At 37.4% G+C, this 18,503-nt stretch overlaps 1 long non-coding RNA gene across 1 annotated transcript in view; it reads right to left on the bottom strand.

The window, feature by feature from the left end:
- LOC145509774 (uncharacterized) overlaps positions 1–18,503 on the bottom strand; it is a 404,239-nt gene that overhangs the window by 295,666 nt on the left and 90,070 nt on the right. Inside the window, exon 3 of the long non-coding RNA XR_014056401.1 lies at positions 8,533–8,640. This is a non-coding gene — a long non-coding RNA (uncharacterized LOC145509774). The remainder of the gene's footprint in view (positions 1–8,532; positions 8,641–18,503) is intronic.

Here is an 18,503-nt window from a genome sequence, read left to right as displayed (position 1 = left end):
GGACACAATTGAGTGACTGAGCATGACCATAGGAAGTGCAACCTTGCAACAAACTAAGGGATGGATCGATTTTAGAGCACAGCAGCTTGAGCCTTTGGCAAATTGTGCACCCTTCAGTACCACATTTGAGAGCTACACACACATGACTGCATAAACTCAACAAAACAAATTAAAACCACATACCTGGAAATGCTCTGCAGCTATTAAATATGATTTTGTCAAACACATAATGAGGTGGACAGAAATTTACAATGTGTTATCTTAAAAATAAGCATACTACAAGATAGGGTTATATTATATAGTTGCATATATATAGACTTCCAGGAGAAATTATATAAAATATATGCATATAAAATAGGAATATATATACCAACAAATGTAGCTGGAAAATCTCTTAGTGATGTTGTATTTGATATTTATTTTCTTTAGTTACTTGTCTTTTTAAAATAAGTTTCTTATCATGGTCACCAATTATCATAACGATAGAAAAGTAAAACTATAAAATAAAAATAAAAAAGGGCTGAACCATGGTGAAACCAAAGGATATAGAAGAAAAGACATGCTGGAGAGAGTTTAGAGATAGAATCTTTCTAATTTTGCAGATGCTTCAATGAAAAGAATTCAGAAATGGGGTATAGGAAGAAAATTAATAGAGTTCAAACCAGAGAATAGACAAGTTGAAAAAAGCAGGAATCACAACAAGAGGGATAGTTGAGGTAGGAGAGTCCATGATGATTTGCTTTTGATTATGTGTATCACTCTCACTATATAGTCTATACTTAAGTTGGTTTATCTTGCCTCACAGGAATGCTATTACATTTCTGCAGAAAATGTCCTCTTCAGTTCTTCTAGATGAGTGTATTTTGAACTGTATATTGCAGCCTGTAGGTGTGTCATGAGATTAGTGAGTTACTATCCACCTTTTGTTAATAAAATAGAATTGAAGTGAAAGTAAGTGAAGTAAGGATATTGTCTCCTGAAATTCTTAGTGTGTGCGTGTTTTGATGTATTTACATCTTGGATAGTGATATTTCTTGTTCTATGTTGCTGTCAAAAACATTCAGTAGCCATTATCCTAGAAAATTATTATACATTCTCATCTCAAATCTCTCAATCTCCTCTCCGCTGTCAATTGATAATCCTCTTATTTCACTGAAAATTCGGAAGTAATCACAGAAGAACTTCACACGTTCTCCTCATTGAATTGATTATGTATTTGCCCGTGTGTTCACATACAAAGCACTTTATTCTGCTACAAAGGTTGAAGCATATATTTTGCTTTCTAAAACCAATCTCCTGCTGTGCCCTGAGTCCCAACCCTCCCACACACTCAAGCACAAAAGGACATCACACCTACAATTATCCTTTCACTTTCTATTGGTTGATTCCCATGAGAAACAAAAATAGTGTTATTTTTTCTAATAAAAAATTTCATCTTTGGATCTACATTCTTGTTAGCAAACACTGAGTTACCACTCTCTCTTTTACAATGAAAGTTCTTGAAAAAGTTGTTCCTGCTTCCTGGCTCCAATTTTTCTGTTCTCTTTGGTACCTCCCAAGTAAGGCTGTGTTCACTGTTCACCACACCAACTTTGTTTTGTTTGGTCTTTTGTCAAGATCATCAGTAATGAACATTGGAGTACATGTGTGCTTTTCAATTATGGTTTTCTCAGAGTAGATGCCCAGTAGTGGGATTTCTGGGTCATATGGTAGTTTTATTCCTAGTTTTTTAAGAAATTTCTATACTGTTCTCCAGAGTGGCTGCACCAATCCACATTTCCACCAACAGTGCAAGAGGGCTCCCTTTTCCCCACGTCCTCCCCAGGATTTATTGCATGTAGATTTTTTGATATTGGCCATTCTGACTAGTGTGAGGTTATACCTCACTGTACTCTTGACTCACATTTCTCTAATAATTAGTGATGTTGAGCAGCTTTTCATGTGCTCTCTGGCCATCTGTATGTCTTTCTTGGAGAAGTGTCTGTCTAGGTCTTACACCCATTTTTTAAATGGTAGCTAGAACATGGAAACAGGCTGGATGTCCATTGACAGATGAATGGATAGGGAGGATGTGGTCCATATGTATAACAGAATGCCATTCAGCCATAAAGAGGAATGGATTTGAGTCAGTTCTAGTGAAATAGATGAACATAGAGTCTGTTATGCAGGGTAAATTAAGTCAGAAAGAGAAAAAATACAGCATATCAACACATATATATGGAATCTAGAAAAAATGGTATTGATGCACCTGTTTGAATGGAAGGAATGGAGATAGAGAATGGACTTTTGGACACAGTGAGGGAAGGAAAGAGTGAGATGAATGGAGAAAGTAGCATCAGGATATACACACTACCATGAATAAAACAGCTGGTGAGAAGTTGCTACATAATATAGAGAGTTCAACCTGGTGCTTTGTGATGACATAGAGGGGTGGGAGGGAGGCTCAAGAGGGAGGGGTTATATGTATAATTATGGCTGATTTGCATTGTTGTATGACAGAAGCCAACATAACATTGTAAAGCAATTACCCTCCAATTAAAAAAATAAATTATGTATGTAAATATTTATTGATATTTCCCCTTAGATGTTTTATTGTTGTCATTTAGTCACTCAGTCATGTCTGACTCTTTGCAATCCCATGAACTGCAGCATGCCAGGCTTCCCTGTCCTTCACCATCTTCTGGAGCTTGCTCAAACTCACGTCCATTGAGTCTGTAATGCCATCCAACCGTCTCATCCTCTGTTGTCCCCTTCTCCTCATGCCCTCAATCGTTCCCAGCAACAAAGTCTTTTCTAATGAATCAGCTCTTTGCATTAGGTGGCCAAAGTATTGGAGCTTAAGCTTCAGCATCAGTCCTTCCAATGAATATTCAGGACTGATTTCCCTTAGGATGGGCTCATTTGATCTCCAGGCGGTCCAGGGGACTCTCAAGAGTTTTCTCCAACACTACAGCTCAAAAGCATCAATTCTTCTGCACTCAGCCTTCTTTATGGTCCAACTCTCACTTCCATACATGACTATTGGAAAAACCGTAGCTTTGACTAGATGGACCTTTGTTGGCAAAGTGATGTCTCTGCTGTCTAGGTTTGTCATAGCTTTTCCTCCAAGGAGCAAGCATCTTTTAATTTCATGGCTGCAGTAACCATCTGCAGTGATTTTGGAGCCCAAGAAAATAAAATCTGTCACAGTTTCCATTGTTTTTCAATCTATTTGCCAGGAAGTGATAGGATTGGATGTCATGATCTTAGTTTTTTGAAATGTTGAATTTTAAGCCAGCTTTTTCACTCTTCTCTTTCACTTTCATCAAGAGGCTCTTTAGTTCCTCTTCGCTTTCTGCCATAAAGGTGGTGTCATCTGCATATCTGAGGTTATTGACATTTCTCCAGGCAATCTTGATTCCAACTTGTGCTTTATCCAGCCCAGATTCCACATGCTGTACTCTGCATAGAAGTTAAATAAGCAAGATGACAATATACAGCCTGATGTACTACATTCCCGATTTGGAACCGATCCATTGTTCCATGTCTTGTTGCTTCTTAACCTGCATACAGATTTCTCAAGAGGCAGGTAAGGTGGTCTGATATTAAATATGAAATGTCTATGAAACATAGACATCAAAAACATACACTTGTTTTCACCATCCTCTACAGTCTAGTTAAAATCTTTTGCTTCATAATAAAAGAAAATTCCATTCTACCAGTTTCTAGGGTCTTGTCATTCTTGATCACTCGCTTTCTCTCATAACTTATACCAGACGTTCAGCAAAATCCTGAATCTTACCAATGCTAACAATTTTCATCTTGCCCCTTTAGTACAAACTCCCATCTTTACATCCCCCTGTGTTATTTTCTGTAACACTGGTTATCTGAAAGTTATCCACATAGAGATCATAAGTAAAACTGAAAAGGCTGAAATGACAAAGAAGAGAGGAGATATTAATAAAAAAGAGAGACAGTAGAGGGGGCTCCAGACAGAGACACTTGGAAAATTAAAGTAGCTCTATATTTAGGGGATATTAGATGAAGAAACCTTGACAGGATACAGAAAAAGAACATGAAAATATCAAAAAAAAAAAAAAGAAAAGAAAAAAACACTTGTCTTGGAAGCCACAGTAGTAGAGAGAGTTTCCATCAAAAGCTATAGAGCTTAATTAGGTTGTGGGTTGAAAGGCATCAAATTATATTCTATTTAAAATTATTACAAAGTAGTGGCTATATTTCCCTGTGCTGTTAAATACATGCCTGTTTTTTTTTTCCCCCACAAAGCAGATTGTGTCTCTAAAGCCCATATCCCTATCTTGCCCTTCCCTCCTCCCCTATCCCAACTGGTAACTATTAGTGTTGTTTTTTTTCATTGTAAATCATTAATTCTTCAATTTAAAAAAAGAGGCGTCAGAGTTGGCAAATCAGAAACTCCTTTGTTATTTCAGAATAGTGGCTTTAGGAGTGGTGGAGATAGAAAGCCATATTCATGGGCGTAAACAGGTAGAGAATATAGAATTCTTATTTGAAAACTTTTTCTTTTTTAAGTAATTGAAGATACTAGAGGGTACAGAATGGCTATGAATGCTTTCAGAACAAGAGAAGCTAGTAAAAAGGAAATATTTGAGAAGCAAGTGATAGAGTGAGGTTCTAGTGGAGAACGGAGCACAAGATAAAAAAAAAAAACAAAAAAACACCTTGGTATGACCTGGAAAGACGTGTCCTCCAAAAACAGAATAAAAGAGGAAGAAATTAACATAAACTTTAAGATGAAAGTGAAAGTCACTTCACCCTGGCTGAACTCAAACTTCCAAATAAAGTGAGGCAAGAGATAGAAGGGCCTCAGGCTGAGAAGCTGGAGTTTGTGCCCTGTGGACAGATACTCCAAGATGAAGAAGAGGAGGGGCTAAGCCCTGACCAGATGAAAGACCACATTTCTCATTCTTGAAGTCAAGGAGACCTTCCCACCTACACATGCACAGAAAGGCTTCTTGAAGGTCAAAAAGGGAGGGGGTGCCACCCCAGAGTAGTGATGTCAACCAGCCCATAGCCCTCTTTGTTAGAATCCATCCTGTCTAAGAGATCCATCAACACACGAGGGGACCCTGAGATATACCAAATACAAACTCAAAACCAGGCAAAGCAAGATGATTGGCAGAAAGAAACACAGAAGAAATGCCCCACAAAAGTAATTCAAACTACCACAAGGGTACAACTCTCTCTGAGGCCACCTGTGTGTCTATCCACATGTACCCTTTTTCTTCTCAATAAGCACTTTACTTGCTTCTTTACATCCCATCTCTATGTGGAAATTCATTTCTACACAGCTGAGAGGCAAGGGCCTTGTCACTGGCCACTGGTCTTTGGGGGTCTAGAGGCTATGATTCAGCATTCTCACTGCCTGACTTCAACCTCTGGCTCGGAACCAAACTCCTGACTTCAAGCCACTGCAAGCCAAGGCCACCCAGGATCAAAAGTAGCAAATGAGATCATCTACTGAGATATAGATACCTAGAAATATTTTAATTAGCTTTGTTGCAGGAAGGGGGACCCCTTCCAGAGCCTGAAACTGGGCTCTTGTCTAACACTCAGAAATGAATTGTCCAAGGAGACACATGTGCTGACAAATCAAGCGATTTTATGGGGAAAGGGCACCTGGATGGAGAGCAGTAGGGTAAGGGAAACCAGAAGAGCTCTGCCAGTGTCTCGCAGTCTCGGGTTTTATGGTGATGGGATTAGTTTCCGGGTTGTCCTTAGCCAATCATTCTGACTCAGAGTCCTTCCTGGTGGTGCACGCCTTGTTCAGCCAAGATGGATGCCAAGAAGGATTCTGGGAGGCGGTTGGACATGTGGTATCTCCTTTTGACCTTTCCCGAACTCTTGTGGTTGGTGGTGGCTTATTAGTTCCAGTGTTCCTTACCAGGACCTCCTGTCATAAAACAACTCATGCAAATGGTTACTATGGTGCCTGGCCAGGGTGGGCAGTTTCAGTCAGTGTACTTCCCCTAACAGCTTCATTTACCAGATATCATTACAAAATAGTAAATATAAGTCATTTTACAGATGGGATATAATCTTTACTCTTTGCTAATATTTATAAAAAACTACAAGTCAAAAAGCATGTGCCTGGAGCTGAACCAAGTGGAAACTAGATTTCTAAACAAAAACCTAGTATATGAAAGAAATGACTCCAAACACCTAAATATCCTGAGACGTTGTTTTACTCTTGAACACAAAACCCTAATGATGCCAAGATCCAAGGCCTTCAGATTGGCGGGAAAATATAGCATGTTCCCCCTAACATTAGCATCTATTGTAAGTCATCCTCCTTCACATTCAATTCTTAATTGGGTTTTGCACAGTTCATTTGAAAGCTTCCTTGGAGAAGCACTTAGTCTGCATGACAAAGTATCTCAGGACAAGGTGTATACATTTCTTACTGAAACTGGACCCAGAGTTTCTGAAGCCAATAAAGTTCACTTGACTTTTTTAAAAGTTGAACTTCACCTTCAAACTTTCCACTCTCAAATGAAAGGCATCAGAGAAAACATTCAGCACCACCACTGTCACAAAGAAAGGTGAGGTGTCCATGGTGGAGAAAAGGGAGCATGAGACACTTCAAGAGTGCTCCAAGAGACACACTCAGGAAGCACACAGCTAGAAAACACACACAACTGCTAATCAGACCTGACCAGGGTGGTATCTCTGCTTACAACAGACTATTAAACATAATCTGCCAAGGGCACTCAGTTTATGAAATCAGGAAGGTGCACGGACTTTGGCATGTGTTAGTTTTCGTAAGCTTCATATTTCTATCATGTAAGTTTAAGACACTTTGTTGGGTATATTTGTTTTGTAATGAGCAAAACAATGCATGTGTGTGTGCATGCAAGTGCAGGGGCTCTCCCAGGCTGGGTGAGAATGCCCAGCAAGGAGAAGGACTGCCTGACCGTTTTCAGAAAACAGAACATAGACGTGCACTCAGGGCTGTACTCCTTCCAAGCAGCCTGGCCAATTTCCCAGTGCAGCTGGTGGCCAAACAATCTCCTGAGAGAGATATCTAATGCTTTTGGACAAACCTTAGTCTCTCTCAAACCCCGTGAGCACCATGTTTTCACAGACTGAATTTAGCAAAAAAGAATTTCCCCTACCATAAAAGGACTGTCAGACTAATAAAATGCTATTGCGTGACCTATACACAGATCCTAGATAGTGTAGTCTGGTTATTAATAGCCTGCACTCGAGAATTCAAAATACTTGTATGAGAATAACTGCTCTACCACATACCAAATGCATGATCTTGGGAAAAGACGTTAAACTTTCAGAGACGGATTTCCCTCTGCCATGACAGCCTATTGCAACATCTATTGGGGGACTAAATGAAATAAAGAGTATGAAGTGAAGTGAAAGTCGCTCAGTCGTATCCAACTCCTTGCGATCCCATGGACTGTAGCTCAATGCCAGGCTCCTCTGTCCATGGGATTCTCCAGGCAAGAATACTGGAGTGGGTTGCCATTTCCTTCTCCAAAAGAATAGAAAGGTGAGCACATTTTCTGGTACACGGCAAATGCTCAGTAAATATTAGCTGCTTAGAATGGGTGTTTTTAAGAGGGAAAAAATTTTGTCAGTGTATTTGTGAGTATGTTTGTTGCATATGCAAAGACTGCCTCTGGAAGGATAATGTCATTTGCCCTCAATGAAGACAACCTGGTAGTTGGGAAAGCAGTGCTAGTAAGACTTTTCATTGTGTAGGCCATTTGTGTCTCTTTTTTCAAAGAAATAAAACACTTTAAATCTCAATGTTCCTAATATTTTAAATTTCAGAATATTAAATAAATATTGGCTTTACCATTTTTTTTTCATTTCCCTTTACATTTATAACCAACAGTAAAGGAGTATTTCATGTTTTGCCAAAAAATATTTAAAGATCATATAATAATCATAATTTCCCAGTGATTATTAAGATCACTTTGGATGGTATCAACTTGCAAGATCATTTTTATAGCCCTGCACTTCCTTGAAAAACAAGAATTATCTGTATATCCACCAAAGCAGAAAACCAATTTTTCTGTTAAGAGTGTCATTCTAAAAACACTTTTTCTGATTTTTGTCAGGCATTTCATTCATTTAATAAGTATCTTTGAATTATTATAGATAGTAAAATAGGAACCAATTTATTGTGAATTCAAGAAAACTAGAAATAGAGACTGTGTTCTTAAAGTTTAATAACACTAAGTACTATTAACATTGTACTTTGTCATTTATAAAGAACCTTCACATAAAACTAACTTATTCCCCATACCGCTGTATATTATCCAGGAGCAGACTCCTGTGTGATGTTGCATTGCTCTTGGGATAAAGGCAAAAGTATTTAATTTAGCATGACTGGCCCTGTCTAGTCTGCCTTCATAACTTCATATCCCACCTCCTTGCTCTCTCCACCCCAGCAGCACTGGCATTATTTTAGTCTCTAGGGTCACCAGGCACACTCATGCCACAGCATCTTGCCATATTGCTCTGTTTGCCTCCTTCCCTTTTCCATTGACTCACCTCCTACTTAATCTTCAATTCTCTAAGTGTCACTTATGCTGGGAGGAGATCTTCTCTTTGCCCCTTCCAGAACTGCTTTCTCTCTTCTCCACCTCTCTCCATTCTAACCTGCAAGGACATAACAAAGGGCTTAGTTTCCCTGCGGTCCCATCAAGATATTTGTTCTCCCAGCTCCCTCCTTTCAATGTCACTGCAGGTCTGCAGCATCCCTCCACAGACTCAATGCCTCCTGTGAGGAAGGCAGCTCCTTCTACCTAGCCATTCTCTCTCTAGGCTCTAATAAGCCACTCTATCTCTTGCTGTGTTAGGCCTGGGGTGGAAATGTCCAATCCCTGCCCTACTCCCCCACCACTTCTTTATAAACAGCTGCTTTATTATACTCTCTCTGAATTATCTTATTTGTGCCCTGTATCAGGATCCTGACTATGATCTTGTTCCCGCTTCTCCTAATGGTTTTTCTTCCAACATGTTCTTCTAAGACTAATGTCCTCATGCCAGTCCAAACAGTGTACAGTCTTGACTGAAATATACTCGACTGCTTCCAGCTCCCTGTTGTTCAGTCACTCAGTTGTGTAAGACTCTTTGAGACCCCATGGACTGACTGCAGCACCCCAGGCTTCCCTGTCCATCACCATCACCTGGAGCTTGCTCAAATTCACGTCCATTGAGTTGGTGATGCCATCCAACCATCTCATCCTCTGTTGTCCCCTTCTCCTCCTGCCTTCAATCTTTCCCAGCATCAGGGTCTTTTCAATGAGTTGGCTCTTCCCATCAGGTGGCCAAAGCATTGGAGATTCAGCTTCAGCATCAGTCCTTCCAATAAATATTCAGGACTGATTTCCTTTAGGATTGACTGGTTTGATTTCCATGCAGTCCAAGGGACTCTCAAGTCTTCTGCAACATCACAGTTCAAAAGCATCAATTCTTCGGCAATCTCACTTCCATACATGACTACTGGAAAAACCATAGCTTTGACTATATAGACTTTTGTTGGCAAAGTAATGTCTCTGCTTTTTAGTACACTGTCTAGCTTTGTCATAGCTTTTCTTCCAAGGAGCAAGCGTCTTTTGATTTCATGGCTGCAGTATTAATGCAATGATTTTGGAGCCCTTTTAACCCTTAGATCTTCTTTATTATTCACTTTTCAAAATATCCACCCCCACAATTCAGAAATATTCTCTTCCTAAAAGCTTTGACATCCTCAGCCTGCAAACTTCTGGTTTGGGTAGCCATTTGAGCTCCCATAATACTCTGTCTATACCATGGCCTTTATTGCTCTGTGATTGACTTGATGCATTTGTCTTTCCTACAAGGCTCTGAATCACTATTCTGTAGTTTCTAGTCCCCCAGGGCCTAATAAACTGCCTGGCATGTGATAGCTATTCAATAAATGAGAACTACAAGCTGTGTATAAAGTCTAGCTAAAGTAGTTCAGAGGCTTACTATACTATATATTAAGGCACAGTAGATTATCAGCATGTTTATCTCTTTTCCCAAGACAATTTTTTTCTCCAAATATAGCATCTTAGTAAGAATACAGTTACCATAGCCAAAATACTGCAGTGTCAGGATACATTTAATAGGAGGCTTTCTGTGGGCTGTTTTTAGTCTTGCATGAATTCTATGTTCCTTAACAGCACCTGAATACAGGTGCCAGAGAGCTGGCAAGCCAGCTTGGGGATAATAGAAATTCATGTATCTCATTCATATGGAAATTCCATACGGTGAACAGCAGACATTTACAAGTCTTCTCCTTTCTGATATGTAAAGTAACTGTTACAACCCCCTCTGTAGAGAATAATTCTAACCTCCGGCTTTCTAGATGACTTGTTAGACTTTTGATCCCTATCTCTGCTAAACAGGGCTATCTGGTAAGAGAGTATATATATGCCCACAATATGTTGAATAAATGCCTTTGTTCCACCAGAGCACTGGTCACCCTGTCTTTCTTCATTTTCTCTCTCTCTCTCTCTCTCTCTCTCTTGCTCTCGCTCTCCCACTCTCTCCCTCTCTCCATTTCAGGCTGCTTCCACGGAGCACAGGTGTCCACCGTGTCTACTTATTTGCCCCGGCTTTCAAGACCTCTTCGAGAGGGCGCCCTGAGCCTACGTAGACGGTGCTAGCTCTTTGTCCTCGAGTTATATTGGCATACTGCGTAAACCAGGGAATATTAGCCTCTTTTCTTCCTTCTTTTCTTATCGGTCGACTCTGTACCCCCAAGTTCCGGTCCATTAAAGGACCACAACACTGCAGCAAGTGTAAAGAATAATGTAATTTCCTTCCTCAGACATTTATTCCTTCTGAAAATAAAATCTTTACGCTTACTTCTCAATTCTTCGTTACTGAGCACTGTATTCTTCAGTGTTGTCAAAGAAAATACAGTACATTGAAAAGCAAGAATGACCCAGAAAATTGGGTCAAGAAAGGTTTTGGACGGTTTTTTCCAGGTAAAATAAGATGAATTTTTCATAGCTTTGGTACCCCCATACCACTGCAGTATTAATGCCCATTTACCATTTGTTTAAATGCTTTTCTTAAAATTATTTTTCTGTTTTCTTGTATGATTACCTCTTCCTCTCTCCTCCAATCAACCACATTATTCTTCACCCTATTCTTTAGAGAATGTTATGGTGTGCCAACTAAATTTCCTTAGCCCTTTCAGGACTAAAGCGCTTACTGCTTCAGTTGCTAGGAATGTTGACAATTGATGCTCACAGCTCAAGCCTCCTTTTTAAGAACCACCTTCAGCTGAGCAGAGCTACAGTTATATCACACCTCCTTCCTGGGGACAGTCCACATCCAAACACGGAGGGTTAGTCAACATGGAGGGTTAGGAGGGGGAAGGCAAATAGAGAATGTAGAGCAAAAAAACTCTCTTGCTCCAGTTAGAAATGACTATGCAGGAACATCCCAGCTCCAGGGGTCTCAACTGAGCTGCTCCTGTGATTGCAGCCTAGCCCAGTCTTTCCCTCAACTTAATCTACTGTACTTTCCTTCATTTCCCTTCAATGGTTGACTCTGGGACCACTCCTACATAAACTTCCTGCATTCCAATCTCTATCTCAGAGTCTGCTTTCTGGGGAACCAATAAGAACCCTCAAGAAGGAGCTCACGTAAATAAGCTAATATAAATTCTTCCATGCTTCCTTCCATGACTATTTCATATGGGCAAATAAATATACATATATATTATAAATATATGTTTTTTGCTTTTTAAAATGAGATCTTATTATAAATTCCTTAATTTTCCATTCAAAAGTACTATTATATCTATTAATATATACAGGTATTAATATCTATATAGGTATAGATTTTCTCTAGGCATGTATTGCTTCAAAGCTTTAGTTCATTCTTTTAGCGGGTAAATAATATTCCAAGGTATTGTTGTTGTTGTTTAGTCACTAAATAATGTCTGATTCTTTTGTGACCCCATGGATTGTAGCTCACCAGGCTCCTCTGTCCATGGGATTTTCCAGGCAAGAATACTAGACTGGATTGCCATTTCCTTTTCCAGGGGATCTTCCCAACCCATGGATCAAACCAAATCCTCCTGCATCCAGGAGGATTCTTTACCACCAAGCCACCAGGAAAGCCCATTCCATGGTATAGACATAATAATATATTCAATCACTCATCTTTGGATGGGGACCCACCTTACAGTACTATTTTATTTTGGTTTCCATGAACAGTGCTGGAGTGGATATTATTGTACATACCATATCATATGGTACCTCTATTTCTGTAGGATAGATTTCTAATAGTGGCACTAGGTTCAGCAGTATGTATATACTTTTTTCAAACATATATTGCCAGATTTATTTTCAAAATTCTATAAAATTCACACTAATGCGGAGAACTTATGAAGTGATTCTATATATTTCACTTTGACATACTTCTTTCTTGCCCTGTAACATAGTTAAGTGATTTTGTATGAAACTTCTTTTTCAGGGTGAAAATATAGAAAGGTCCCCAAAACACTCTTTAAAAAGTTTTTAACAGCTAAAAAAAATGGAAACTATCCTTTTATTTTTTTTAAGTTTTTATTGGCATGCAGTTGATTTACAATATTGTATTAGTTTCAGGTGTACAGCAAAGTGAATCAGTTACACATATACATATCTCTTGTCTTTTTAAGATTATTTTCCCATGTGAAAGTACCTTTTTAAAAGAAAAAGTAGTGCTTTCAATGTAGGACAAGTCCAGATTTATTTTAAATTATTATTAAAACAGAATTAGAGACTATCAATCTATTTAATTTTATCTGAAACAATTTCTTTTTTTATTCAGACTCTCTTAAATGTAGTAGGATGCATTCAACCTCTTTTCCCCCAGAAACTGGTATTAGAAACTGTCTATATGTGTTCAAAATTCAGTGATAACCAGTAAGAATTATTAAAACCAGAGATTTCTCAGGATCCTGGAAATAAATGTTAGTTTTTAAAAGCAGAAAACAATATACAAATGATCATATTCAAATTTTAAATGCATTCAGGTGCAAGGTTAACTAAATGTTACCCTCCATGATTTCAAAAGCAAATCATTATGGAAATTTAAAAATACAATATAAAACTCTTAAGTTCTTAAGTGTACTTCTCATGACATTAAAAAAAAATGTACATTTCACAAACCTCAACTATTGTGCCATTTGAAAATTTGTTGTGATTTGCAAGGAAAACAGTTTCCTCATTGTTTTAGATAAATTAGAAGTTAAAGAACTAAGTATTCCAGTATAGCATTAACATAAATAAATACAAATCTAGGATGAGAGTTAATCAAATTGAGTTGAACAATACATTTTCCCAAGTATATTTTGCACAAAACCACAGGCTGAGGAGTAATTATTTTTATGCATGGGCACTTGACATTTTCAATTTGAAAAACATTTCTTCTAGTAAAGTCAATACTTTTTGTAAGCTCAACCTATTGGTTGTTAATGTTAGAACACCCTCTTGTGGATAAGGCATCTAATTTGGAAACCTGTCTATCTGAAATCACAAAGCAAAAGGTAAAAAATGTTCTAAGTATCACAGAAACAAATCCATAGCTTTGTCTTTATTTTATTAGCATGTTTTCACAAAGTAAACATGTTTATTAGTGTATTTAAATACTAGGAAAGGAATACTGAATAATTTTTACCAAAAGAGCATTTTTCCCCATGTGTATCAGCTACAAACCAAATGCTATATTTCAAAATAGCTATGTGTTATAAAGGCATTTTAATGAAAAAAAAAAATTTCCGGAGAATTAATGAAATCTGTATTCATGAAGGTTATTTTTTATTTGACAATATAATTTAGTGCCAAACACTTCTGGGTTTCATATGGTCAGTATTGCTAAGGATGTCTCAGGTATAGTGAAAGTGAAAGTCACTCAGTCATGGTCCTCTGTCCATAGAATTGTCCAGGCAAAGATACTGGAGTGGGTTGCCATTCCCTTCTCCAGAGGATCTTCTCAACCCAGGGATCAAACCATGGTCTCAAGCATTGCCGGCAGATTCTGTACTGTCTGAGCCACCAGGAAGAGTTTCTATATGAGGTATATAAGAATCTCAAATATCAAATTGGTTTTCTCTTTAAAATGTATTAACATTTCCCTTAGCCTCACTAAAATCAAAAAGTCTTTAATACTTATAGGAATACTGATTCAATAGGACTTTATGAAAGAGAAATAGATTAGCAGAGCATAGTGTCTGGAGGGCTGGACACTATTTCTGGAACAGCCACCCATCTTGGACAAATCAATTCACTTATTTTGTCTTAGTTATCACAGCTGACAAAAGGAATAATGGCAGCTTAACCAAACAGTATTTGCAAAGATATAGAACACTTTCACAAAACACTATATGTAAAATTTCTTTGTTGTCACTAAGTCATGTCCGACTCTTTTGCGATCCCATGGACTATAGCCCTCCAGGCTCCTCTGTCCATGGGGATCTCCAGGCAAGAATACTAGAGGGGGTTGCCATTTTCTCCTCCAGAGGATCTTCCTGACCCAGGGATTGAATCCGTGTCTCCTTCATTGTCAGGCAGATTCTTTACCACTGAGCCACCAGGGAAGCCCCACATTTCTTTGTCCACCATAATATAGGAAGTGAAAAGAGCAATGGATCCAATTTTATTCTTGTTTTCAATCCCTGACCAGAAACAGCTGGTTTCTTTAGCACTTTTAAAAATGACGTTGATCACCCCTACACTCTCCCAACATATTTTCTTTTTTCCTTTCCATAAGGTTTTTTTGGGCAGGGTCTAAAAAACTTATATAAACCATCTTGGCTAACACATCAGCCATGTGACTTGGGGAAAGCAGTTACACCCGCTTAATGGGGAAGGGATTTAAAATTCAGGTCTGAGTTTGAAATCTGACTTCTTCACTTACCAGTTGTGTTGCTTTGGGTAAATTAAAGAGCTTTCTCTCTCTTTGTTTCCTTATTTTCTTGAAAGGGTTCTGAAGAGTGTTACTTTAAATTGTGTAAAGCATTTATCACAGTGATTGAATTGTGTCAAGTGGGATATGGCAAAAAACCAAAGTTTATCATAATTATTATAAATGAATGCTATTTAATTTGACCTCTTCCCAAACTTGAAAATAAGCCAGAGTATATCCATCATTCACAATATTTATAAAAGAAATAATGGTGTTCTTCACTAATGGCCACAGAATATCTGGTCCAAAATGGTACTTTGATGGAGTCTGAATGATTTTCTCTAAATGGCTGAAGGTTTAAAACAATTTGTAATTTCCCTCCTGCACCACAGTACACAGAAAACAGGACATTCAACTCTTAGAAAGCCTTGAATCTCCACAGATCATTAGTCTATAATGAAAATAATTAATTATAATCTTTGACTTGCAAAGGTGACTTACCTTCCCTGTAATGGATTTGAAGCTGCTTCAGTTAATGTGGGGTCAAGGTTCAACAAACTGCAGACTATTCAAATAGCTTAGTCACAAAGGTGATTAGATGTCTTGGTGAAGGAACCAGAGAAAAGCCCTTGGTCTCTCTCTTACTGTTGTTGTGCAATCCTTTAAAAAGCAAAAATGCCAGCTGGCTGTTTTGGAAATTTGATAAAGCATTGTTTGTAGCCACACATGTGACTATTAACTTATTGAACTAAAAATGCAGTTAACTAAAACAAAAGCATTTCACAAATGGACTAAGAGACATCTCAGGAAATAGTCAATATGGCCCTCATCATCCTTTATTTTCTTTTCTAAATTAATTCCTGAACTTCCTTTCTGGGTCAGCTCAATTCTCAACATTTCTTTTAATTCTTCCTTATCAGTCACGATTAATAATGACTGCACTAGGCCATCTTATACTAGATTTTATTCCAAATTTATAAGTTGGAAGCAAATCAAGACAGTCCAGGCACACTAAAAACCTAGGATTCAATCAAATTCATAGCCCTTATATATAAGTTTAACATTTACCCTGGATGGAGAAAACCTGATTTTTTTTTATGTTCACAGAAATATAAACATCCTTTTTCATATTCACAGTAGAAGATTTTTTACATACATAATATTTGAACTCATTTGAATTACCTTTCATTTCACGTTTTTCTCAATCACAATTGGATCACATTATTCACACTCAAAAATATTGAAGGTAAATTACAGGGATATAGTTCCAAATTCTTTTCAAAAATAAGTGTATTTGAAAAATCCATGACATATTCTGTTACGTCCCCATCTCTACCCTTTGAAAATCATTATCCTACCATGTTAGCAATATGCTGAGCTATAATATGTATTTAATATAGATTTGTGTTTTTCATAAGGACTTTCCGCTAATCTATTGCTTTCATGCCATTCTTAGATTTCTTTCTTGCTGTAACAAAATATGTCTATCATATGTCTCATAGAAAAGAGTCATGTATTTCAATATGCTGTAATTTAAGGTAATTACTAATATACATTTTTCATAATTTCAAATATTAGCATTTTTGCTGCTTGGTTGCAATATTTTTTAAATTATACTTTTATATACTCATATTATGTACTTAACAACTTTTCAAGTGAAATCAATAGTGTTTTTTATCATGAGCTGATTCATTGACAGCAAAGAACTGAGAGAACTATTTCGCATATTACATTATTGCTTTCAATTGAGTCTAGATTGATCCAATGCATTTATGGTAAGAATTCATTGAAATCAATGGAGCTGAGCACAGATTAAAAATGCTCCATTGCTTTCTAAGAAGTGCAGTGATAAATGTTATTATATTTAATATCAGGAGTGTCTTTCACCTCCCACCTCCCTACTACTTGTACACTGTTTTTAACCCAAGACAGTATGATAGCTTTTCTTGTTTTCATGAAATATTTCTGAAATGTGTTGCACAGAAAGCTAAGTTCTAGTCAAGAGTACCAGATGATTATTGCTATAAATAGTAGTTACAATATAAGAAATGAATTGAAAATGTCTTGTCATTTATTTTTTAATTGAGTTTCTTATAAATTGACAATGCTACCATTTCACTTGTGTACTACAACCCAACAACTGAGATAATATTACTAGACTATTGTTAGAGGGAAAAAAAACCAAGTCTAAGTTGCTTTTTCTCCATTCCTGGTTATGTGTTATGCTGAGTTGTTCATCCACCTGATATACCTTTTCCTGGTGACAGAGTACATGCATTGATATCTAGAAAGTGGTTGAGGGACAGTATGCACTGGGTTGGCCAAAAGGCTCCTTCAGTTTTTAAGTCAAAATAAAAGACACATTTTTTTTTTTTTCATTTTCACCAAGAGCTTTATTGAACAATGTATTCACCATTTTGTTTCACTATGTTTTGCCATTTTTCAGGCAACTTCAGGACTCCATCTTCCCAAAGCTTTTTCTTTTTGAGCAAAGTACATCTCAGATGCCTTTTACAGTCTTCCAGGAAATTGAAATGTTTTCCATTAAGAGAATTTTTTAAAGATGGAGATAAATGGACATCTGATGGTCTATGTCTGGTGAATACAGTGGATGAATCAGAACTTCCCAGCCAAGCTTAACAGTTTTTGCCTGGACATCGAAGAAATATGTGGTCTTGCATTGTCCTGATAGAAGACAATGCGTTTTCTGTTAACTAATTATGGATGCTTTTCGTCAAGTGCTGCTTTCAGTTGATCTAATTGGGAACAGGACTTGTTGGAATTGATGCTTTGGTTTTCCAAAAGGAGCTCATAATAGAGCACACCCTTCCAATCCCACCATATACACAATATCACTTCCTTTGGATGAAGACTGGCCTTTGATGTGGTTGGTGGTGCTTCATTTTGCTTGCCCTACAATCTCTTCCATTCCACATTAATGTACAGTATCCACTTTTCATCGTCTGTCACCATTTGTTTTTAAAACAGAACATTTTCATCATGTTTAATTAGAGAATAACATGTAGAAATATGGTAAAAAAATGGCTTTTTTCACTTAATTTATGTGGAACCCAAACATCAAAGCAATTAACATAACCGAGCTGGTACAAATGATTATAAACATTTGATTTGGATATTTTGAGTATGTTGGTTATCTCCCATGGAACATTGTTTGTTCTCAATTAATGTCTCGATTTGATAGCTATCAACTTCAACTGGCTTACTAGACCATGGAGCATTATCCAGTGAGAAATCTCCAGTATGAAATTTGCAAACCACTTTTGACACATTTGATCAGTCACAGCATGTTTTCCATACACTGCACAAACCTTTTATGTGCTTCAGCTGTGTTTTTACCTTTCTTAAAATAATAAAGCATGATAAGCCAATAATGTTGCTTTTTCCTTCCATCTTCAATATTAAAATGACTACACAAAAATTCACCAATTTGTTTTTGCATGCTAATATGACAGCTGTCAGAATACAATCTAACAAAATTGTTTTGAATAAGTTAAAGACATCTAATCACTACTAGAGCTATCCAGAAAAAAAAATTGAATGAACCTTTTGGCCAGCCCAATAACTGGAGAGTAATCAAAAGAGAAAAG

The sequence above is a fragment of the Giraffa tippelskirchi genome, chromosome 6 (genome assembly GCF_054371585.1).
Source record: "Giraffa tippelskirchi isolate mGirTip1 chromosome 6, T2T-mGirTip1v1.2.pri, whole genome shotgun sequence".
Lineage (NCBI taxonomy): Eukaryota > Metazoa > Chordata > Mammalia > Artiodactyla > Giraffidae > Giraffa > Giraffa tippelskirchi.
This window is presented reverse-complemented; position numbering and strand designations above follow the sequence as displayed.